General features: G+C 42.9%; 2 pseudogenes; one reads left to right on the forward strand and one right to left on the reverse strand.

The window, feature by feature from the left end:
- Nucleotides 1–4,540: 4,540 nt before the first annotated feature.
- On the reverse strand, nt 4,541–9,424 carry LOC143399351 (KH domain-containing RNA-binding protein QKI-like; annotated as a pseudogene).
- Nucleotides 9,425–12,991: 3,567 nt separating this feature from the next.
- Nucleotides 12,992–21,243, forward strand: LOC143399361 (chondroitin sulfate synthase 1 pseudogene; annotated as a pseudogene).
- Nucleotides 21,244–25,668: the final 4,425 nt, after the last annotated feature.

The raw sequence follows: 25,668 nt of genomic DNA on the forward strand, positions 1-25,668 counted from the left end.
TTCTCACTTCTGAGTCTCATGCCCTCAAATGACCTCATCATCTCCAAGCAGACCCTTCCTCATACAGGTGTCACAACTCTCATTATGGCCATACTAAGGACAAAGCCTCAATCACACAATCCAGCACGGGACAAACATCATCCAACCCTAGCAACCATCATGAGCTTAATTGTGACAAATGATGCATGAGACAATCTTAAGTAACACTGTTGCTGATGTTTGTGTCTCTAAAGGTTGGATGTGGAGCAAAGATTATGATTAAAACAGTGACGAGGAAGAGCTTGCAGGTAGGATCAGCCCTAGGTGTATGACAAAATGGGAAAGGTGTCCTTCAGGGAGTTGAGTTCACCTACTCATGTGAGAAATGAGGAATTGGCATGAAATAAAAATAAACAGAAATATGTATTGCTTTTATAAAAATAAGAGTTAGTAGACCTAGTGACTTTGAGTATCCAGTTTGTAAGAAGACATTTTTCTGCTTTGACAGTTAAACACAATCTTCCATTCAAGTCCCACTTGGTCCTGAATTTGCCTCTACTACACATTAAGTAGCTTGGATTTTATTGTAGGCTATTTTATTTTTGGCATTTGGCATGAAAGAATTAAGATCTGCACTTTAGGTTTAACCCACCATGGGAAAAATCTAGTGGAACACACTTTCTTAGAGTCAGTTTGTGAACCTGTGATTAAAGATCTCTCTAGTTCTAAGCAGTGAGTAAGAATTCAAAACATTCCTCTCTGCATATTTGCTTCATAGAGCAGCATTTCTCTTCTCTGTTTTGTCTACTCCTGGTTTAAGATAAACTCTCAAATGTGGGCAACTTAAAGAAAATTGTTTCAGTACTCTCTGGACAGGCCACTGTGTTCTGTAAAAGAGTGGGGAGAAGTTCCTCTTTCAACATGTCTCTAACCTCCAGTCTTCATCTAATTCCCTAGCCCTGGGACTAGGAGGAAAATCTGAATGTGTTTGTATCAAGAGACCTAACTCCAGAAAGTCAGGGAGACTGTGGCTGCATCTTGGAGGAACAGGATGACACAGATACCCCTACTGAGTACTGTGGCAGAACGTAAACTGTAAAAGAGCTCTTGGTATCCTAGATCTATTTCTCATTGCAGAGGTGAGGTGTTGGAGACCAGGAGACAGGAATGCAGACAAGAGGAAGAATGGAGAGCTTTGACTTTGGCTGTAGAACACAAGGAGCAGGAGCAACGCAAGTTCTCAACTTTAACTCTGTCTTTCTTTTTTCTAAGGTCACATTATCACCATCAAGGCCATGGTCCACAGAGAAGACGTAGAAACTGATGCACAGGAGGAGGAGGAGGAGGAGGAGGAGGAGGAGGAGGAGGAGGAGGAGGAGGAGGAGGAGGAGGAGGAGGAGAAGAAGAAGAAAAGGAGCAGAAATCTGTACATAATTGATTTCCTATTGGTTTCTAATATTTATCCTTTCTTATGTAGAGACTCTGTAGCTTTTACATGTTTCATCTTTCCCTCTTTTTATGACTTTTCTAAATGTGCTTTCCTCGTCCAGATCTTTGAGGTCCTTGGACCTTGAAAGTCTGTTAAATCTCACTGCACCAACATTCTTAGTCTTGTCCTGGTTTTGACCACAGGTGACACCCCTGAATCATACTGAGCAATACTGCATGGCCATGCACTGAGCTTGAGTTGTTGGGGGCTTCAGAAATATTGAGTTGTTGCCTGATGCATGATACATAAACAATCTGGATCTGTTCTAGTGAACACTGAATAGCTGGGTTCTTCTGCCTTTGCTGGCTCTGAGCATGCATGAATGTACCCTTCCTTTTCTAGGTCAAGATTACACAATTGGAAAGTAGTTCCTGTAACAGGGGCCCTCTCCTGATTTAAAATGTGGGTTAAATGCAGCAAAGGTGATAAAGCAGTTTAGGAAGAGGAAATTTGAGTGTGGAAAGAATGGGAGGGAGAGCAGAGGTCAAAATACACATATGCTCCATTGCTTCCTTAAGTTTCTTTGTTGCACTTTATGCAATCCATCAGAAGAAATGAGAGCACTAAAGTGGCCCCAGTTGCATGTGACCATGGCCATGCAAGGGGAGGTACCATTTGGTTAAAATCAGTGCACAGAGCTGTCTGAGGATGGAGCTACAGAGGGTAGGGCTGGAGGAGCCAGGGTCCTTGCTCCACCCTGTGTCATCACAGGTGCTTCTCCTCCGTGTCCCAGATGTGTGCTACTCAGCCTTTACACCCAAATGTCCTAGAGAACCCTTCCCATTGCCTCATGTTCACTGTCTAAGGAACTGCCTCAGAAGGTTGTGAAGGTGAATGTCTATGGGAATTTGCTGCTGAGGACATTCATAGACACTCTATGCCCACAGACAACACCCTCAGCTGAAGGCAGCATACCAGCCTCAGTGCTCCCTGCCCAGAGCCCAGGAGAGATCAGGGCCCAATTTCATCTTGCATATCCTAAAACAATTGTGGTCCTGGACACTCTCTGTGGCCAGCAACTTATCCCACGTGAACTTTTTTTTATCAGATTCTGTGTTATAGACTCCATAAACACCAGGAAAAGAAGTAATTTTGGCCCCGGGACACAGCTAAGATGATACCTCTAGTGCACAGCACCTGGAATTAGCCTGCAACATTTGAAAAAGGAGCTGTTTTTATGGTTCCAAAATCATAACAGTCTATTACGTATAGAATTTACAGATTTATGTTTTCTTTCTTTAATAATTTTAATATTAGTACTTCTTGTTAAATTTTTATATAAAATTATATTTCCTTTGTAACAGTTGCTTTTGAAATTCATTCTGTAAAATAAAACACACTAAACAACGGTAAATGTTCCTGAGGTAGATCTCAATGAATTTCAAAGCAGTAACACTGGTGATCCCCATCATCACCCTCAGACCTCCCAAACCCCTCAGTTTGCTTTTTAGGTTTATTTTCAGGTTATTATTATAACATTCACTAAATTAATGATGTGGGTGAATAGATACAGTTAAGAAACAAAAAATTAAATTGCAATCTAAGTAAAATCCCAACTAAATTTCAAATATGTTTAATTAATTGATCCATTTATTAGCTAAATAAATCTCCAGTCAGGACACCCAATATAAGAAAGGGCTGGGAAACACTTGGCAATTTTCATTTATGAAAATTGTGGTTTTACAGTTTGTATCCTTTTCTCAATCAAGAAGTTTTTTTTTTCTTTTTAAACCACATACATATAAAACAAGTTGGAAACATACATTATAAACTTGTACCAATGGCATTAAGTACATTAACTGACATGTTTCTCATTGGAAATAGGTTGGTTGCTGTATATATAGAGCATGAAAACTATTAAGATAATAATAAACTCTAGTCAAAATATAAATGTCTGCTCTATGGTAACATACAAGCATCACTTCAATCTGAACATGCTAAAATTACATAATATTGTAAAAACTACGTCTTAAAATATATACTTTAAAAAGAAATAAATTCAATAAAGAATGATAATACAGGGACTTGGGTTGTAGCTAAATATTAGAGTACTTAATTCACACATGTGAGGCCATGGGTTTGATCCTAAGCACATATAATAAATAATATAAAGGCATTGTGTCCATCTGCAACTAAAAATATTTTTTTAAAAAAATGATGGGTTGGGGATGTAGCTCAATGGTAGAGCACTCAAGTAGCCTATGTGAGGCACTGGGTTAAATTCTCAGCACCACATATAAATAAATAAAATAAAGGTCCAGTGATAACTAAAAAAAATGTAAGAAAAAAATGGTAATACTGAGTACCAAGGCACTCAGATTTCAAATTTCATGTTTCTTTTTCATTGATCCAATATTTTGTCAACTAAGTTTTCAAAATTTGTTCAGAGCCAACATCTATTATTTCATAAATTTATTTTGCCCATAAAAGACCTTTGATAAACATCCAAAATATTCAGGTTAAATATATTTGAAATAAAGCTGAAAGAAATTATAGTGTAATTTTTCACTGTCACCTCAAATGTTTGAGTATTACAAGTTATTCAACCAACAAAACAAAATGAAAATCATAATGGCACAGTGTGTATTATAAATAAATCAAAACAATTGCATGTGTAACAAAAAACAAACAGAGCAGTGGCATATTAAATGAAAATGTAAATTAATCTTGGAGTAACACATTGAAAGATGATCAGTGCTATGGGATGATTTGGGACCAAATATTTTACGACTATTCAGTGCAGGTTCTAGAACCCTTTTCATCCACACAGGGATGGAGTTGGGAGAGAAAAAGCTGAGCTGAAGACAACATTTTATTTATCTTTTGTTTATCTAGATTGTAAGATTAATGAACAGACAAGTCCCTCAGTCTGCTGCAATGACCACAGGAAAGCAAAATCAATAACCACTTAAGTGATCAGTAGGTAGACATGGTCATGTCATTACTGGGCAAAGAGTTCAGAGACCAGAAGTTCATAGATTAGTTACCAGTATCAGCTCTACCTTCATTCACAATTTTTTGGAAAGGATGGACACACATATTGGGCCTTCAAACTTTAGTAGTCACTGCACCTCACACACCATTGGGTTTAATAGGGTACTCAAGCACTGAAGTGGTTGGTGCCAACATATAAGATATTTATAGGGTGTGTAGATCAATCCAGCCTCTAGCCCTGGAGGGACAATTGCAGCAGAAATGTGAGAAATTCCTTTTGGCATGACAGATGTCTGTAATTGTCGGATCAAAGGCATTGCAGTAGGGTCACTGGTGAGAGAAAACGTGCAGCCCCAGTTATGATTGTAGGAGCAGCCTGGGCTGTTGCCACAAGAGAAAAGGCAAGGGCTGGTGATTTAATGTTGGCATCTCTGCAGGTGTCATTCAGAATCAGAAGCTTCATCAGCTGCATCTTCTTCAGTTTGCCCAATACAGTGACACATCATTGGATGTACCTTGTTCTCACAATTTTATTGGATGGATTAAAATAAAGGTTCTATAATTTTAACTCAGTTTGAACATTTTTATCTTTCTGCTGCAGGTACCAGTATTTGCCTCAATTCTTCAGTGGCCCTCTATAGTTTTATTTTGATCTATTCTGAGAACCTTCCACAGTGATTAGTACATCTGAATCTTCATGTGTATGCTCCCAATTCAGTTGCTCTATTTTGCTCCTCCTCTTTATATTTCATGAGTCTTTGCCTCAGGCCATTGTTTTACCTACAGTTTCTTCCTCAAGCTCTTTATTGGTAAATCCTCTGGGGCCAAAGATACTATCAAGAAAATTAAAATCTAGATATTTGAAGTTTTTGAATTTTTTACACAAATAGAGCACAGCTTTTTATTTATCTGGTTTTAGATGATGAAGAGTCACTCCATTCATTAAATCATACCATAAAAAGGGTAGTAATGTCTTTCTCATTCCACCATCTCACTCCCACACATTCTCCGCTCCACCTCTTCTTCTCTGCTCAATCCAAAATTTCTCATTCTTCCCTTGACTCTCCCCCAGGATATTATGGACCTGCTCCACTTATCAGAGAATATATTTGGCCTTTGGATTTTGGGGGTTGATTTATTTTGTTCCATGATATTCTCCAACTCTGTCCACTTACCTGTCAATGCTGTAATTTCATTCTTCTTTAAGGTTGAATAATATTGCATTCTGCATATGTACCACAGTTTGTTTATATATTCAAATATTGAAGGGCATCTAGATTGTTTCCACAGTTTATCTACTGGGAATTCAGCTGCTATGAACACTGATGTCACTGCATTACTATGGTGTGATTTTAAATCTTTGGCCTATTCACCTAAGAGTGGGAATGCTGGGTCAAATGGTGGTTCCATTAAAAGTTTTCTAAGGAATCTCCAATCTGCTTTCTCAAGTGGTCAAACCAATTTGCAGTCATAAAAATCAGAACATTCTCTTACAGCACATTTAGTTTCTATCATAACTGAACAATAGTCCCCACATAATCAAGTAATTTTGCACACCTCTTCTTTTTTGTACTGCCATTTAATGTGTGTACATTAGCAGATGGTACTCTGCTAATTTATTCCTCTGGCAGTAACTAGAGGTGGTTGAAGATCCTGCAGAATTTAGAGAGGATGCTCAAGAGCTTTTGTCCTTCACTACCTGCTTCAGGTTTTCTGGGATTTTCATTTCCCCTGCCAGGCTCCACAGATCACGTCCCCAATTCCTTGGCACCAACACCAGAGAGGAGGAATGGCAGGGGTAATAACTGGGCACTGTCTACTGGGGACCCAGTGTGCCTCTCTGCACTGGCTCCTGCTCTGGCTCCCAGAGCTGAGGCCCGTGGAGGCTGACTTGTATATAAGCTTCAGTGAAAGTTGAGGAAAGTGTATGTACTCCACTGTGTGGAGACACAGTGACATATGCCACAGTGCTTATGGTGCCCTAGCTGGAAGAACAGTCTTATCCCCTAGATGTATGCTAATAGAGGACTTGGTGATAGAAGACAAATTCTGCTGCTTAGGGCAATCTCTCCAGGAGAATATCAATGTAGACCATGGGGATTTGGGAACAGTCCTGTCACACACTGCAAAGAATTACGCATCTTTTGAAGAACAGCTCATGGTGCAAATCCTTTTGCTTGTAGGTAGAAAACAACATCAGTCATCACTTCGACATGAGGCCAGACCTGTGTGATTTTCCATTCAGAAGGACAAGGAGGCTAACATCTTGGAAAATTTGCATCTGGGAAGGAGCAAGAGCAGGGTTCACCCCCAGTACTCTGCATGGGCACATGGTAAAGGTCCCATGTTTCCAACTTTCCAGTACCAGACACTATCCCAGGAGTCCAATGTGTGTCCCATGGGAGGAGATGAGGCTTTCGGTACAAGGTGAGTGTGACACTACTGCAACCTGAACGCTCCAGTCCAACAATGTCTAATAGTAATACAGTGAAAGCTTATTATGCAAACTGAACCAAATTAAAATAACCTACTATATCAAGAAGTATCATTTCTAAAAGATTAGATGAACACTTATTTATGATATATTCTTTTTCTCATATCATTTCTTTGAAATAGGTTTTATATATTTATGTTACATGTGAATTTGAACAGTAAAATTTTCTCAAAAATATTTGATCTGTTTTCTATTTTCTCATTTACATTTGTTAAGGTCGATTGGCTTAACAAACTAACCGAAACATGATTGGTAATTTTTTAAAAACTAAGCTGTTAACAGAAATAATATTTACCCTTTTATATTTACAGACAGATATGTAAATTTAATTTGTGTTTATTAGAATAAATTCCACTTTGAAGGAAATGGATGTTTGTTTCAAAACTACTCTTTGAAAAACTGCCTTATGAAAGTCCATAATTTAAATAGTATACTAACACAACACTTCTAAATCTATATAGTATAATTGTTTATAGTTTTTATTTCTTTTTTTAGATATACATGACAGTAGAGTGCTTTTGGATATATATATATATATATATATATATATATATATATATATATAGAGAGAGAGAGAGAGAGAGAGAGAGAGAAGGTATGTAAATAATCTAATAGGGGATATAAAAAAGCAATCTTTTAACTGTTCAATGTTACAAGCTTCTGCTATTTTCACATTTATGTTCAAAGAAATGCAATGTTGATTTTAAGTGCCTGTTTTCATCATCACAGTTTTACTATAAAGAAAATAAATATGTGTTTGCAAAATCATGAAGATATTTTGGTGCCAGGTAATAATCACCAAAGACTGTCATCAGAAGGAAATTATCCTGATGATAAAGTGGATCTTAATTCAATTGGTGTTTCTCAGGTGACTTCCTTCCCTAGACACAAATATGTTTCCCCAAGCAGGTCATGAACAAAATGCCCATGCTTTCTTAAAGAGAGATTATTCTTGTGGTCATGACAACATATTTTCACTCACAGAGGTGACTGCCAGATGACAACAGCGGATTCCAAACCTGTGTTCTAATATGAGGTTATTTACTATGGGAAGCAGCCGGGTATCTCAGAGCAGATTGATGACACTAGACCTTTCATCATGGCAGACTGACATTAGTTCTCAGTGAAATATGCATTTATCCTTGAGGGAGCTTGTTTTCATTGCCTGCAGTGCTTTTGCCAAAACTGTTATCCATGAACTTAGTAAACACCTTAACCACCATCGTGGTATTCAACATGGGGCTTCTGAGCACAATGCTTATGTCACAGCCAATAAAGGGGAGCAATCAGCCATATTCCTGCCATAACTACTCTTACATTTCCCCAACATCCTAAAACACCAGGTCTGACAAAAAGGTTGACTGGCTTTTGAGAAATCAAAGATGAATCTTGGTGAGTGGTTACACCCATATCCAATACATGATGATGTTTGTGGCATAGGCAGGATTCCTGGAGCTGGAATGAGGGCCTGGGACTGGGAGTGACTCCACACACTAGTGACCAACTAGTAAAATGTTTGCTTCTCATTTTAGTAATTCAACCCTATTTTGGTCTAGTCAGAGGACTTAGTTCCAAAAACAGGACACAAGAATGACTGCTGTAACCTGTGTCCAAGCCTCCCTTTTGGTACTCATGACAAGGAACATTTGACCAAGTTGGGGCTATTGGGTCATAATAATTCCCCTGATACTCAGGGGAATTAGGTTGCCACTGCTGACTCAAAATAAGGAGGCAATGCATGGAAAGAAGCATGTTCTCTATTCCTTCCTTGTACTTCAGTTATGGTCAGAATACCAACACAATCCAACTCAGCAGGGCTATTGGTGCACCTATGTTGTCTGGAGTGATGATTTGTGCATTCCACCTGGCACTACTAGCTAGAGATCAACACTAGCCAAAGCATTTTTTGGTGGTCAAGGGAATTAGAATTGTGAAGTGAGAAATTACCAATGATGATCACAGGAATTAGAATTCTATGGAAAAATATTTATTTTATTGTGAATATATTTGAATATGTTTTCATCCTCTGTCTGATTCTAGTGTCATCTAACATTGTGTGTTAAAAATACGTAAATATCCAAGCCCAGTGTTACATGCCTGTAATCCCCGCTGCTCAGGAGACTGATGCAGCAGGATCATGAGATCATAGAAGACTCGCGAAAAGCAAGGTACTAAGCTATTTAGAGACCCTGTCTCTAAATAAAACACAAGATAGCCTGCGGATGTGACTCAGTGGTCTAGTGCACCTGAGTTCAATCCCTAATTCAAAAGGAAAAAAAATAGTTAAGATTTTATTTCAATATCTAATTTACAGAATATCATAGGTGGGGGAAAATGAACATACTTGAGGTCAAAAAGTGTATTGTATTCTCTTGCTTGGAAAAGATGCACATTTTTGGGGTGGTGGCTGTTTTATGGATCATCTTATTACATGTAGCCTGGATATCATAATTATCTTCAGGTGGAGACTGAGCGATCATGGAAGTGGCAATGAGTTTCTGGTTGACACAGGTGGAATATGGTGCCATTTTTAGTTAAAAATGTGATAGCTTTAGTGTATTTCTCAAAATTGATCACATGTATATTTCTGGCATTAGGAGAAATGCTTTCTGTTGTATAAGCTATGGAGGCTAGAATTGAATCCCTTCAATCTTGTGACTCGTGCCCACCTATGTGTATCTGTTGGGCCACTACGTAGAGAGGAGGAGTCAGGTCATTCATGTGTCCTTGGATTCACCTTCAGCATGGTTCTGATGCTTCAACTCTTTCATAACCTAGAATAACTAGGACATCTGGCTCGATTTTCATTTTACCAAATGCAAGGAAAGAGTGGCAATAGATGGGGCATCAGGATATTTACCAAGGAATTTAGCAGCCTAGAGCAGCTTTCTGAGTATAGAATGGTCTTCCTGGTCCATGATTAGTCAGATATGTTGTTGTTGCTGTGATGAAAATCTGACAAGAAAAAATTAGTGGAAGAATTTTTTTTGGACTCAGGCTTTGAGATTTGTCTGTTTATATATGGCCATCTTGATTGCTCTGTTTCTAAACTGAGGCAGAATATCATGGCCTAATGACATAGAGAAAAAAAGCATCTTGAATCATGGCAATGAGGAAGTAGAGAGACTTCAGTCTCTCAGAGAGATCAGAAACAAAATAGAAACCTCAAAGTCTCATCCCCAGTGACAACCTCATTCAGCCACAGTCTACCTGTATATAGTTACCACCTATATCCTTGGATTAACCACTGATTAGTTTACACCTCATAACCTCTTCATTTTTCCTCTCAAAATTCTTACATTGCCTCACCCATGAGGTTTGTGAGACACCCTATATCCAAACCATAATGAGTCCTTGAATGCTTTTGTGGGACATCTCTCTTAATTGATTTCTGTCCTCAAATGCATGGCACAGCTGGGATCTCTGAGACCACTGTCATTCATCTCGAGATTTTTGGGGTAAGTGTGTGTTTGGCCAACATTCAAATTATGAATCCTCTGGGAATATTATTAATAGGAAGCCACACAAATCAGCTGTGGGGCAAAAGGAGAGACAGGAGGTGGAGGTTCAGCATTCAAATTTCTTCAAGCTGCTTTGGGCAAAATATCATCCTTGCTCCTGTGACCTCTGGTTATAGTTACTTTCCAGTTGTTGACCCCTTTGCCAGTCTTCCAACTCTACAAGCGATTTTTTTGTTTTGTTTTGTTTTGTTTTAATTTAGGTCTAGTTCAGATGGGCTGTTGCCCTTTCCTTTTCCTGTCCATAGGCAGGATGGCTCCTTGCTGAGAGACGACTGATGACAAGTGACTCAGAATAAGGTCACCATGGGCCCTCACATTCTTCATAGTCCTCTCAGTAGCTCCCAGGTGGACTTTGGTTTCATCTTTGGCATTTCATTTAATGTTCCTCTTATTGTTGACATGCTTTTATGCATTTCACATGTTATACATTGTTTACTTAATCATTTTATGTATTTCCCACCAATTTTAGTCTCAAACATTGTGTTTGACATACTTCATTCTGAATTGTACCATAAATAGCCACATTCATTCTTATTTTTTTAATAATCCATGCTTTATTTGGCATGTTTAAAATCACCACCATCCAGACCTGATGGACAAAACAAATTTAGGTCCCTTATTGTCTGTGAAGTTCATCAGTGTCACAGTTTCCAGGGCTGAACTCTGAAAAAAAAGAGTTGTAAAGGATTCCTCAAGCAGGGAGAATCCTGCCTCTAAACCAAGGCTTCAGGGGTCTGAACTGAGGTAGCTGAGAGTCAGTGTCACTCTGAGATTCTCCTCAGGAATCCTGTCCATTCTTCATGCAGGGAGAAGTGAACAAGTGCTCCCTTCCCTATGCAAGACCACATAGGAAATTCTTCCTGAAAAAAAAGGTATGTATGCTGAAGGTGGGAGGAAATGCCAGAGAGGACTTTGCAGCCATTTTTTAAATACCCTAGAATAGAGAAGTCTTCCCAGGGTTGACTCCAGGAGAGTGATAAATAGTTCCCTGAGATTAGCAGGAGGCACATGCATTCATGCTGGGAGAAGGAAATAGACCTGAGGAGCCCCATCTTCTCACACTGTGCTCCCTCCTACAGCATCTGAACCTGAGAGTGTTCTCCCTAAGGAAATTCAACCAGTGTGGTCTGCCATACTTAAGCATAAAATGAGCCTCCTTCGGTGCATTTTCCAGGTGAGGTCCTCTTTGTGCCTTGGCTCTTGCCAGTGTCATGGGGGTGACCCTGTGTTAGTCTGACCCTAAGAATGTGGTCACTGCAACCCCAGACACAGTTTAAACTCTTCTGATCTGCATTCATGGACTGAAGTTGGACTCCTCCTGTTCACCCCCAGGGCTGGCCTCACTCCTGAACTCTGCCTATGCAAGCCCAGCTTCTCTCCTGGATTCCTCTGAATGCCCTTCCACTGACACTTGCTGGTTGAGGATTCACAGAGTAGCAGCCCCTCTCCTGAGGACCCCAAATCTTCTGTCACTGGAGAACCTATTGTCAGTATGTCCAGCCTCACTCCATTCCACTTGTCCCAAAACATACCCTGTCCTGTGTCGCAGATTGGTGGCATTGACAGTGCATGAGGAGTCATGGCAGGTCAAGTTCCTATTACCAAGTGCTTTGTTTCTGTTAGAAGAGAATCTATCAAACCTAAGCCTATCTCCCCACATACAATAGTGTAGAGAAATTTTGTGAAACTTTGTGTGGATTCAGGCTTCTTAGATATTGAGAAACCAAGACTCATGTGTTCCATCTAATGTCATCACAGATAATGACAGACTTCTGCCAATGTGCTGATCTCTACATGTGTTTTATCCTTTTTTATGTTCCTCACTGCTCCTCTAGAATATTCCATTGTGATTGGTTTATTTTTTTCCATCATACCACTTTGGTTACCTTTCATATTATTTCATCTATATTTGAAATTTATTTTCATAGTGGTTTCTATGTGCTTTAAATCAATACCAATGTAGTTTTGCAATGATGCTGCCTGAGTTCTATTACCATGGTCCCTCTCCTCCTATCCTCATCTGTTCTTCTTGTTTATGATGCTGTTGTCACAAGTCTGATGTGCATACTGAAATTTTTGTGTTCATTTCCATTATTGATTCAAACTATGAACTTTTTTCTCCAGTCTTTAATTCACATGGTAATATGTTAGAAACTAATATACAAAACTATATCATTGTTAGGATTTATGTTCAACCATTTAAGTACCTTTAGCATAGATATTAATTCTTCAGATTCTCAAGTTTCCATCTCTTACCTTTCTTAAGCCTTAGGACTCCCCTCAGTATTGCATGCTGGGCAGGACTACCAGAACCAAATGTGCTCTGTAACTGTCCCATTTGTGGTGGTCAGCTCGATTTCACTGTAGCCATTATACCTGACAGGAACAAGTTAGTGGAAGGCAGATTAATTTTTGGCTTGTATCTTCACAGGTCTCCATGAGCTTCTGAATCTATCACAGAAACAGCATGATAGAAGGTCATGGTGGAATATGTAGAAGAATAAAACTAGACCTTTATTTCAACAAAAATTAACTCAAAATATATCAAAGGGCAATGAAGAGCCATTTCCAAGGATGTGCACCAGCAGCAGCAGTCTAGGCCACAAGGGTGCCATCAGGCAGGACAAGATCTCTGAACAGGTGCCATTGCAATTGCCTTTGCACTGCCCTCACACTTCTGTGCCAATATGAGAACAGTCATGGTGGCCTTGCTCAGGAGATGCAGCCTGCATGTGAAAGGAATGTTCCCCTTTTAAAAGAGCAGGTAACAGTTGTGCGGGGTGGGTGTGCATAATGAAGCTTCAGCACCAGACCTGCTGTCAGCTCTGGGGACACCATGGGCATGGATGGCCATAGGCACCCACTGAGCAGCTAGGACCAGACTTCCTGACATGAGGATAACCAGTCTCTGCAGCTGGGAGCTGTGGTGAGTAGGCTACTGAACATAGGCAGTGAAAGCAGCCCTGCAGGAAGAGTGGCATGGGCGTGGCTCCGGCAAGTTGGCAAGCCTGACTCTGCTTGTTGCCTCAGATCTGGCTTCTGCTGGTCTATGTACTGGCCTCATAGGCTTGTCCTGCCCCGTGCTTCAGAGCTGAAACCAGTGGGTCAGTGGCGCTGCAGCAGCCTGGGGGACTGCTGGTGGTGGCAAAAGGATCTCAGGTCTACAGGGCACAAGAAGATGTCTGTGGGGAACAGCTATGGCCACAAGGCTTGGCCCAGTTGCCGGCCTCACATGATAGGAAACTTCTTTTTGTGGAAGTCATGACCACTCAGAAGTACTACAGACTCCTGCTGTGGTCGCCTTCAGCACATGAACTTAGATAATTTCTGAGAAAGTAGAGTTTTTCTCTACTATGTGTCTGTACCATCTGTACCATTTCCAGTTGTGCCACTATGTGGTGTGGATGGCACATACCCACCCCAGAAGAATTTTTTGATACTCAAGTATATGCATGAGCACTGTTTGGACAGTGATCTAGAAGCAGATGATGATCTTGACATCAACGGAGATCATCTGAAGAGATTCCTGAGGAATTTGAATATCAGTGAGCCCCTGTTTATCAGGCAGACAGGACTGAGCACTACAGAAATGTTGGGTCTTATGAGATGCATCAGCTTTCTTTTTTTAAATGAGAATTCTGAAAAGAACAAGAAGGGGTACATCTGAGGTCTCCAGAACAGTAAGATTCACCAAGCTATCATGTTCAACCTGAACAAAAACCCAAGCTACCAGTACAAACTGCACAGCTATATTCTCAGTCACCAAATTGCAGAGCAGCAGCATCACACAATACATTTCCACTGAGAAATCATTCTAATGAGCAAATACAGCAACACAAAGATGCATAAGAAGGACCAACATCTGGGAACCCCTGCTTCCTTCACGAGATCTCAGTCATGCACTCAAGAGGAAGTTCTGCAATAGGAATTTATGACTGGGAATAATTTGGTTTTTACTATGGAGCATTAGCCAACCTGCACCCCTCCCTCCCAAGAAGAATGGACTCCACCTAGATGGAAGCCTTGGATGGCATCTTCATATAGGTAGTGGAAATGATCAAGGCCACCACCAAGAGCCGGGAATGCATCATGGATTTCAAGGAGGTCTGGTGTCGCTATTGTCCTGTGGTGAATCCCATGTATGGGGCAGAGTACATTCTGAACCTGCTGCTCCTACACAAGAAGTATAAAGGAAAGAAGTTGTCAGTTCCTATGAGGAGGTGTGCAGAGCTACAGCAGATTTACAGCAAGATTCAGTTAGTGGGAGCATGAGGAACTGGACACTCAGGAGCTGGCCAACAGAACTAACCAGAAGTCTGGATACCTATCCTTCCTCTCTAATTCCCTGAAGTAGCTTGATCCTTTCCAGTTCTCTGGATCTGAGAACAAATGCAAAGAGCCCAAAGATCAAAATGTCATATACTGATACTATTATCTGGACGTTTTGATACGTTTTTGAGGTTTCTGGGAAACTTAGGGAAGACATGTCCCACCCTAAATCAGCATGCCAAAGTGGTTGTACTACTTTTTAATTGTGATTCCAACCCTGATAAGGCAAAACTAGTGGAACTGATGAGAGATTATAGCAGTAAGTACGCTAAATATTTTGCCTGTGTCTGTAGAATTTTCAATTGCTTTTTCCCTCAGGGTGGGATCTTCCCATTTAATAACAAATATTTGCACTTCTTCTGTGCAGTTGATCTGATGTTTATCATGGAACTCCTGTAACAGTATAGAGCAAATAGAATTTGGGGCCAACACACACATTCCCCAATCATCTTTAGACAGTTTTGATTGAAAGATTATTTATGGTGGAAAAGTTCCCAGGGACAACTGTTATTCCTTCTGTAGAAACTGTTATGGCTTCTGTAGAAACTGTGGGTTTGGCATTACTTGTACCTGTAAGGGACATCTTGTCCAAGTGGGTGGCAATTTCCATCCAAGGGTGGGGCTGAAAGATGTAACATCTTCAACACTGTTCTCTAGGCAGGTTTGAAGATGTCCAGAAGCCAGCAGGTAGGAGAATCACATGTCCAACACGCTGTCTTCCATGACATCAATCTGGATCCCAAACAATACAAAGTATGCTTGGGGTCCAAAGCATCATCACATGGTTCCATGCTGAAGTTAGCATAAGTGGGACTGGAGAAAAATGATCCAAGTTATAAAGCAGCCAGCCTGATGTTCATCTCTCCTGGACAAAATATTTTTTTTTTATTATCTATTTAAAAAATTGTACAAACAGCTTTTGAAGTCCATGCAAGGATATAACTTCTAAGTAGTTTTCTTACATAGAACTCCGTTAATATTGAGTTTTTTGAACAAAATTGTGGTTAGTGTTTGCCTTTGAACATTATGTAACAGATCAGCTTAATTTTGATTTGAAATGTCTTGGGTGGAAATATTTTTTGTAATTTCCTTCCAGGCCCTTATCTTCAGTCCTATGGCAGAAAACATGAACATTCTCATGAAGTATTATTAGAAAAAAAAAGGAAACAAAACACTGTAACATTCTGTTTTGTTAACATTGCACAGATTCTAACTTTTATCTCTTTTTACAAGTTTTTTCTAAAGCCATCTCAAATTCCAGAGCTGGAAATTGAGCAGGAGGGCAGGCAGCAGGGTCACTGATGTTGCAGTCTGGTCCTATGGCAGTGTTGAGATGGTGAAACCTTTAAGATCAGGTGCTTGTGGAAGGTCTCCAGTCACAGATGGTGTGCCCTTCAAGGGGATTATGGAATCCCTGTTCCTCTCTCTTTTTCTCTTTCCATTACCTGCCATGAAGTGAACAAATCCTCTCTACCATGTGCTGCCCAATATGATTGATTTCCTTATTGCAGGGCCAAAGTGATGGAGTCAACTGATCATGGACCAAAACATCCATACCTGAGAGGCAGAAGACACCTTTTATCCATATAAGTTGATTATTTCTGGTGTTTGTTAGAATGATGGAAAGCTAACACTGCAGGAATGCAGAACCAGAGTTTTATCCCTGCATCCCTCCTTCTGTAACCACCCCTGCAGCCTTCCACTGGATCTCCAGTCTCCCCCATGCAGAAGAGCTTCAATACTTTCTGACTTTCAGCTCCCAAGGCTGCCCCCCATTAGACTTTCCCTGTCAATGTTGCATTCTAAGCAGTTGGATGGGGAGTTTAAAGAATTTAAATTTCCCCAAAACCATCCTTCCAGTTTCAGGCTGTCTTCTTCCAAGGTGTATTAAAATGTCTGGTCCTCCCAGGTGTCCAGCTGGCATTGGTCAAGTACCAGGACACAGACTTTATACAAAGCTGCTGTGTGTCTTAGGGAAGAAAACTCCCTCTCTGTACCTCCATTAAGTCATGAAATAAGGAACTAGAATATCCATGCCAGGTTATTGAGTCTGTGATACCATATTTTACCAGGGGAGAAGAGTCTCTCTAAATCCCTTGTGAGAGCAAGGCAGGGCATACCTCTGTCCCCTAATATTACCAGAGGAGGCAGGGTACTTAAGATCTTGGAGGCCTCTCCAAGGGCACTTGGATCTACAGAGCTATCCCCTGAGAATTCTGACACTCAGAACTATTGTTATGTCTCCAGAACAATACTTAGTCATCCTCTGTCTCAGAATCCCCAATTCCCCACTCTGCATTGGGACAATCACATGAGATGAGAGTAACCATTGGGGATGAAAAGGAGCAGGAAGCTGAGGACACCTGGGCCTGGGAAGGATGAATACCCTATAGCCTCAGGCAGAGTCTCTGAGGCCTGTGAGCAGAAATCAGGCAGCCAGAGGCTAGAGCAAGTCCTTCTGACTTGGCTGCAACTGGAAGGGCATACCTACACCTTTTCCCCAAGAGAGACAAGGCAGGCTCCAGGGACACTGAAAAAAGGGCCAGCTAGACCAAGATTCTTCTGTCACTGCCAGAATTCACCTTTCAGTGTATGTAAGTATAGAGCATGGGAGGGTGTGGGCATCGAGAGGTGCAGCTGCAACAGTGGGGAGAAATCACCTGCCCAGGTCCCTGAGGAATTCCCAGGATCCAGCAAGACTGGATTTCCAAATTTCTGAGTGTGGCCACCATGTGAGGATGTTGTCTGTGGTGAGACATCTGCTGCAGGTGCAGGATCTGGTGGGGGGAGGGGAGTTGAGGATGACATTGGTATAACTGGGGATGCTATGTTTAGGAACAGTCTCTTTTTTCTCCCTGAGACCTGGGACAATCCCTGGGGGAAACCACAGCTTCTGGGTCCTGAGTAGTGAGAGAGTCATGCCAATATGTTGGTGCTGTGGAAGGAACAGCTGCAGCTCAGACTTCTAGGATGGAACCTGCCCCCAGTTTCCAGGTTGTGAGGAGTCTAAGGCCAGAGCCAGAAGTGAGACATGTACCCCAACAGGATAGAAGCTGAATTTGCTCAGGGAACTCCAAGGGGCTCCACCCTGAACCCTGCATGACATCTTTTAGGACACTTTGTTTATCTACAAGGCAGTGACATGTGGGATTTATTAGCCTTAATCATCAGGCCTGGCCCTCAGAAAAGGAGAGAACAACATTGTGGAATGGAGAGATCCAGCCTGGAGATAATGGCAGCTGACCTGAATAATTGAGGCAAATCATTCAGTCATGATCACCATCCTTGTCTTTATCTCATTCTTCCTTCTCTCATCATGATCATCATTGAGTTATTTGAAAGTTACTTCAGATTGAATGATCAAAATTCATCATCTATACTGGGTTGTTTCTGGGAGTGGAGAAGACACTAGTAATAATTATGTGAGGACAACAGGCACAAATTAGGAAAGTCTGGAAACCTCAGGATTTAGGCTTAGAGCTCTTTTGCATAGAGCCCCACTGGTCTAGAGTGGTTCTCAGGAACAATTGCCCTAACAGATTAGGTTTGAGATTAAATGACTCTGCAGGTATTCAGGAAGACTGAACCTGACTCTAGCACTCTCTGCCATGTCTCTGTGTTTATGTTCCCATGGCCTCTATACAGTTCTTCAAGAAGGCAAAATAGGTGAGCATTTCCCTCAGATCAATCCAGTTGGAGGGAGTTCTCATGCAAGGTCATTTTAAACAATCTCTTGACTCTTGGGGACTTTGAACAACAAAAAAAAATGTTTTTGAGAAAGAAACATCCTTCCTGGACCATGTCAGAGTGCTACTTTGGGAATAATCCAATCTCATGTAGGTGAAGGATCCAGGTTGTTTTAGAACTGTTCTACATGCATATTTCATTGGGGAGCCTCAAAGAGGAGCTTTGATTCAAGGTCATGACATGTACTTCTTCAGAGCCATAGAAACCCATCCTGAAGAGGGGATGAAGACTGAGGTTTCTGTGAGATCTCAAGAATTCAGACAGCAGCAGGGAAATGTTCTGGAGATGAGGTGGGAGACAGCAAAACTGGACCAGGAATGACAGAGCCCCTGGTGAAGAAGCTCGTGTGTCAGAAAGAAAGGGCAAAGTCCACTAACATTATGCTGTGTCATTAAATGTCAGTGGACATTACAAGTGGACAGTGACTATGTCATCCACACTCCTAGAAGTTCAAATATCTAGTTGGCTTGAAAACTTTATTTTTGACCTGTGTGTTGGGAAGCACAGCCTGGTGGTCATGAGTACTGTTGGATGAATGATTTGGGTGTCTCCTGTCCAGACCTGGTGGAAGATATTTTCCTGGAGCCTTCGCAGGTCTCACGAGGGGGTTGGGGCAGTCACCTAGTTCAACTTAGCAAGAGCTGCTGCTCTGCTTCTCCCTTCCCCAACGGCTCCAAACAGCCACTTGCTTCCCTTCTCCCAGGCTGGAGCAGCCACTTCACTGCCCCTCCTTTGCAGCCCCAGAGTCTCCTCCCTGGACACCACCATGCTATTCTGGGCTATGACTTTTGTTATAGAGGAAGCCAGTCTCCCTCCCCCTTTTGACTCTGAGAACTTTGTCTCAGCCCAGGGCCCATCAGCTACTGGACCCTCACATTCTTTCTTGTATATTGAGGGGCTTGCCCAGCATAGACCTGCCCTGTGTGGTGGGGCTGTTACTCCATGGGGTCAATATAGGTCTGAGTTGGGCACAGAGATGGGAGAAGATGGGTGGAATTATGTCTGGATCTGCTGCCTTTGGGCTATGTGGAGCCTGGCCCAACTGTATATGTCTTTAAGGTCATATGTAAAATGGGCAATCATAGTCCTCAGGTCTCAGACTCACTGGAGGGTCAATGAGGTACTGTGACTTGCCCTAAATTGCCCAGAGCTGGCAGCTGAGGCATCTCATAGATACTTCTGTTGTTTAAATTCATCCCAAGCTTACGGGGAGATTCCAGTGCTGTGTCTGACATTTCCTGATCTGCATGTGTGGTACTGACCTCCAGGAACTTGAGGAGGGGACAAGTGGTAAATTTCACATTGTCCCCTAGCAGCTTGTGAATTTCTCCAGGGTAGGTAGTCCTCATGTCCCTCCACCAAGCACATGGTCCATACCACAGCTATGCTCACTCAGGGCTTGTTGAATGGATGTGTGAGTGAATTAATGTTTCCGTGACAATGGGCCACAAGGATGAGGATATGTGGAAAAAGCCTGGGGATAGGTCACCCCACAGCTCACTCTGGATTATCTGCATATTGTTGGAGCCTCAGTCCTAACATCAGGGAAACGGGCACACAAATACCTTGTGTGCTTTGCTTTGTGGAATGACTGAGCCAGAGTCAACAGAGGAATCCAGGTCCTCCAACTCTAGGGAACCACAAAAGAGTTCACATGCTCAGCATCTTCTCTTGGCCTTTTATAGGCACAGCCTGCCTAGAAGGGAGAATTGTCGAACACACATGTGGTCTTTAACACCTATGGCACTTAAGTGGGCTTGGTCCTTACAGTCAGGCATGGGGGAAGATGTAGTCACCTTGTGTTGACCTTGGTCCAGTGGACCTAGGTGCTTACCATCTGTGTATCTAGGGATTCAGGCGAGCTGCCTTAGCTCTTAGAACCTCTGACTCCTCATTCACTAGGTGTGGGAGTATGGACATCTGCCTCCAAGGTGGTCTGGATCACATGATATAAAACACGTCAGACACCAGCTCAGAGTTTCCCTGAAAGCAACCCTCAGCCAAGTTCACTATGTTGACAGGTGGTGGCAGGTAAGATCATACCTGCAGCAGAACTGGGAGCAACTTTACAGCAAAACAGCAAACATGGAGGGCTCAGTAAGGTCCAGTCCAGAACCCAACTGAACCTCTGAGGGACAGGCTGCTAGAGACACAGCCCTTGTCACAGGCCTGCCTCCAGTGGGAACTCAGAATGAATGGTAAGCCCATCCTGGGGCAGGGCTGCCACCAGGAGAGCCAAAATAGCAATGGTGATGATAGTCACCTCTTCACTGTGCTATGGGAGACTGCACTGTGGGGATGTCATGAAACTTCCAGAAATAAAAAAAAAAATATTCTCACATTGGACTGTACCAAAGAAACCAGAGACCCCATCTCCCTATTCCCTTCCTGTGCCTTTCCCCTGCCCTGCCCTGCCCTGCTATTGGGCCCTGTGTGAGTCTAGGTATATGACAGTGTACTAACAGTGTCTCCTTAGGAGACAGAGGTTCATCTAAAAAGCCCTTTTATGACCTCAAGGTTCTGATGCTGGAATGGGATGTCCTTGGGCCAAGGTGTCTACTCAAGGATGTCTGATGTCTTTATACTACTAGCCTTTGGGTCTCTCTGTCCTTGTGTGAGACTGGCTGTGTTCCATGTGGGTTCCAGGTCTGCCCCAGGCTGCCCTTCATCCAAAAGCTTTCCATAACGTGGTGGTGTTAATGATGGTCGTAATAGTGGTGGTGATGGTGATGGTGATAGCTGTAGCTTGAATCTTAAATGTACCCCAAAAGCCCATGCATTGAAAACTTGGTCTCTTGCCTGTCGCAGTATTGGAAAGAATATATTCATTTTAGAAGATGGAATCTTTCTAGTAGAAGGAACTTAGGTTACTGCAGGCATGGGCTTGAAGCACATACTGGAATACTCTGCCCTCTTCTTTCTTTCTTTCTTCTCTCTCTCTCTCTCTCTCTCTCTCTCTCTCTCTCTCTCTCTCTCTCTCTCTCTCTTTCTCTTGCTTTCTAGCTGATGAAATAAGCAGCTTCCTCTGCTATATCTTCCCACCATGATGTGCTGCATCACCACAGGCCCAAAGGCAACAGGGCTAAAAGACCATGGACTGAAACCATAAACCAAAATAAACCTTTCCTCCTTGGAAGTTTATTATCTCACATATCTTGTCATAGTGACAGAAAGATGAATAATACAGTGACAGTGATGATGACAATGATGAAGATAATGGTGGTGGTAGTGGGGGTGATCATAACAATGCTAAGAATGGAAGACACCCCTACAGCCCACATTCCCTTCATGATGCTGGGCATGGGACTTCATATATTGCTGGGCCCATGGCCACCAAATGTGGTGCAGAACTGCTTATTTGTAAAGAGGCACTGATCTGCACATGTACACTCCTTCCAGGCCATGCCCACCCCAAGGACTTAGCTTGGTGTCATTAGGTCAGCAAGCATCTTTGATGTGAATAGCCAGAGCCCCTGGAACATGGTATAACAAGAGGCCACCCAACCTCAGCAGGATGCTAGGAGTGGCTAGATTGGCATGGAGAAGCCATGGCCCCAGAGGTCTCCCAGCTCAACTAAACCAGTGCCTGCTCAGAAATCATCTCACTTAGATTTGTCTCCCATGAAGTGCCATCATCCTTTCCTCCCACGTGAGGACTGTGTTTTTGCACCTCCTCCCAGTGCTGGGGATGGCTGTCTGGTCCTTACAACTAGTTTTATTCTCTTTCTTGTTTTTTGTTTGTTTGTTTGTTTTCGTAGCAGGGATTGAACCCAGAGGTGTTTAGCCACTGATCCTATGCCTAACCCTATTTATTTATTTATTTATTTATTTATTCTTAAAAATTTCAGATACAGTCTCACTAAGTTATTGATGGCCTTGCTAAATTGCTGTGAGAAACTGATGTGACTCCATTTTTTGAAAAATAAATAAATAACAGCAGCTTCTACCTCAATGCCTGTCCTAAGGAAGGGGGCGTGACCCTTGTCCTTAGAAAAACCTACAGAGCACCCCTAAGCACATACTCACCCTGCTGAATTGTTTGTCTGTAAATAACAGGAGAGGTCTGTGTCGCAAGGTGTCCCTGACTCAGTTAGGCTAGGTGAGGACCCATGGCAACCTCCCTAGTCTCTCCAATCAGCATGAGACAGGGAAAATACCTAGAATGCCAGATGACCCCCAAGTAGTTAATGGTGGTTGATAACAAGTTGGGAAACCATGTAGATCAGCAGCAGGAAATTCTTGACCCCTCGTGGCCTAAACCAGTCAGTTCAAAGGAATCACTTTCTTGTACTAACCAATCACACCTAACCATCTTGTTCCCAACATTGAATGTGCTAATCAATGTTAACAGTTGTTGTTTGATTTTCCTGAGGTATGGAATGATTTGCTGTGTGATGTTGTGACACATAGAGTATCCCCCCAAATCTATAAAATCTCACTGAACAAAGGACCAGAACTCACTCCCTAGGACTGCTGCATTGGAAATGGTTGTGAGTCCAGGCTCGAGCTTGCAATAAAGACTCTTATGTGATTGCATCAGATTTAGCTCCTGGAGGTCTATTGGGGTCCCACAAATCTGGCATAACAGCTGAGGCTGGACTTAAACTGGCAATCCTCCTGCCTCAGCTTCCCAAGTTTCTGGGATGAGAGATGTGTGCCACACAGCTCTTTGTATTTTTAAGTTGTCCTTTTATGCATGTTTGGTTACAAGCCTCCTGACACCCTCTTCAGCAAAATAATTGTTTTTCCATGGGCCTTCCCTGTATTTCAGAATTTGGTACATCTCTCCTCATATCCTTCACCCGCAACCCAGTGAGATGCTAACCTTACCCAGGTCTCCAGGGGGGTTGACTCCACACCAAGTGAGACGCCTCTTGGCTTTTCACAGTCACATGGCCTCAGCAAGACAGTGGCCCTCTAAAACCCTTGCTTTCCTTTTCATTAGGTGAGAAGTTGAGTGCTTCTACTGGGCCATGGTGAGAGTGAAGGTGGCAACACCCACATGTAGCAGGGGGTCAGTCACAAACCAGGTCAGCAAACTGTTTCTGTAAAGGGTATAACACTAGATCACCCCAGTGTTGTGGGCCACATGGTGGTGTGTCTTTACAATTCAACCCTGCCAATGAGTTGTCTCAGACAATACTTGAACACATAAGTGTGGCCTATGCCAAAAACACATTATTTACAAAAGCAGCAGGCAATTCTTGAGCCAGTTTATTGAGTGCTTGTAGAAAAGGAGGTACAAAGCCCTTTGTCTTTGATGAGGGCTTCCCTCTGGCACCCTAGATTGCGTTCTCTGGTCTCACCATTCTGGCCTCACTGGGAATTACTCCAGTGGGAGTCCCACCTACTCGGGCTAGGAAAACTCACCAGACCTCACAGGGCTTCTTTGTGGGCTGCCAATGTGCCATGTGCTGCTACCTCCCTCAGGTCTTTCAAATGTCTCGGGAAGCAGCAGTAGCCTCTGGTCAGGAGGATGTGCTAGGCCAGTGGCTTAGATGGCTTAGATAGCTCCACTGGCAGCCTGGCTGGCTGTTCTCCTAACAAGAGGCAGAGAGGCAGGATGGGATAATTCCAGAGGGTGGCCTCAAGAACTGCATGTGTCTTTTGATAGCAGAATGAATTATGCCTGGGCAGAGGCCTTCCACCTACCTGTCTTGTCATGTTTTCAAGTGCTGAGGGCTAAAGTAGACAAGGAGAGGTTTCTAACCACTCCCTCCCACTATAGTGAGAGTATACCCTCCACCAGCTCCCCAGATCTTTGTGGCCCCAACATAGCAACCCCAGAAGCCCAAGACCTAATTATACTTACTCCTGTTCTCAGTTTCCAGGATGTTCTCCTATTTTGCATACCAATCATACTAAAAGTGCATTCCTATTGTGTGTACCTTCTGCTTTCACTCACATTATTTGCCCCCCCACAGTGCACTCTTATTGTCAGATTTTGTGCATTTGAATATGTGTTCCTGTTTCACATACCCCTTGTACACACTTGGGTACTTCAAGCATCCCTGTCAGAGGCTGACACTCTGAGCCTCACGGGCAATCATCAGTTTGATGTCAGAAGAAGATCTAGGGTTAGCAGCTCAGGTCAGGGTGCTAGACCTGGCAGTGGGTGTGGGGTAAAATAGAGGGCAAGACCCAGTACTGTGGACCCTGACAAGCTAGGTATCCTGGGAAGGGACAGGATGGGCAGATGGATGTGGGGGCAAGTGTGCAGCAGTGCTGGAGCCCAGGCCATGGCACAGGAGTTCCCATTCTTAAAACCCCACTCCCAAGGGCAGGGGCACGTGGGCTACTGGCTAGTTTTTTTATTAGTTCCTCTGAGGACTCAGGACTGGATCCCAGGCTGGTTGCTGGACCAAATTTGCCACAGGACCTTAGTGAGCTATCTTGGAGACAGACTCCTTCAGGTAATTAGACAGTGAGTGTTTGCTGCCACCTGAAGAAGGAGGCACAGGAGTGGCTACCAGCCACCACTCAAGGAGACATTGACTGAGTCCGTGGAATTGGGCCAGCCTGAACTATCTGTGTCCTAGGGCAGCATGGGGCTTCAGAGAGAGCCTCCAGGTACTTGTGGATCCCCAGTGTAAGGCTCACAGGTTGGGACCAGCAAGGTGGGCATCAGATGGGAGCATGTGATGACCAGGTGAGGTTCTGGAGCCCTTGGATTGGAAGCCCAGCCTTATACAAGAATGAATTCCTAAGGTCTACATCCTCAGTAGTGAACTCTACACACCAGAGGGTCTGCTGACAGTGGACTCCTGGGGTTCTTCCCAACATCCTCATGCTCCCTGGGGCTGACTCAGGCCACTTTGGCCCCAACACACACTCCCCCAGTGTATGACACCTGCCATTATACGTGTTCTTCCATTTGCAGCATGCAGTACAGATTCTGGGGCAGGGACCTTCTGAATTATGTTTGAAGGAAACAGGGAGGAGTGAGTGAGTGGATGGCCCCTGTTGCAGTGTTGCCCCTTTGTGAAGCAGCCCTCAAGCCAGGGCCCTACCCTGCCAGCCTCTATGTCTTAGCTTTAAAAGGGCTCAAAGTAGACACTAAGGGTACTGTGTTGGCTCAAAACTTTTCTTTGGTGGGGGAATGGTGGAACTTGGGTTAGGGGTGTGGAGGGTAATAGTTTCTCAGTGCCCCTGTTGTCATGGGGTTTAGGTAGGAA

This window comes from Callospermophilus lateralis, chromosome 1 (assembly GCF_048772815.1).
Source record: "Callospermophilus lateralis isolate mCalLat2 chromosome 1, mCalLat2.hap1, whole genome shotgun sequence".
Taxonomy (NCBI): Eukaryota; Metazoa; Chordata; class Mammalia; order Rodentia; family Sciuridae; genus Callospermophilus; species Callospermophilus lateralis.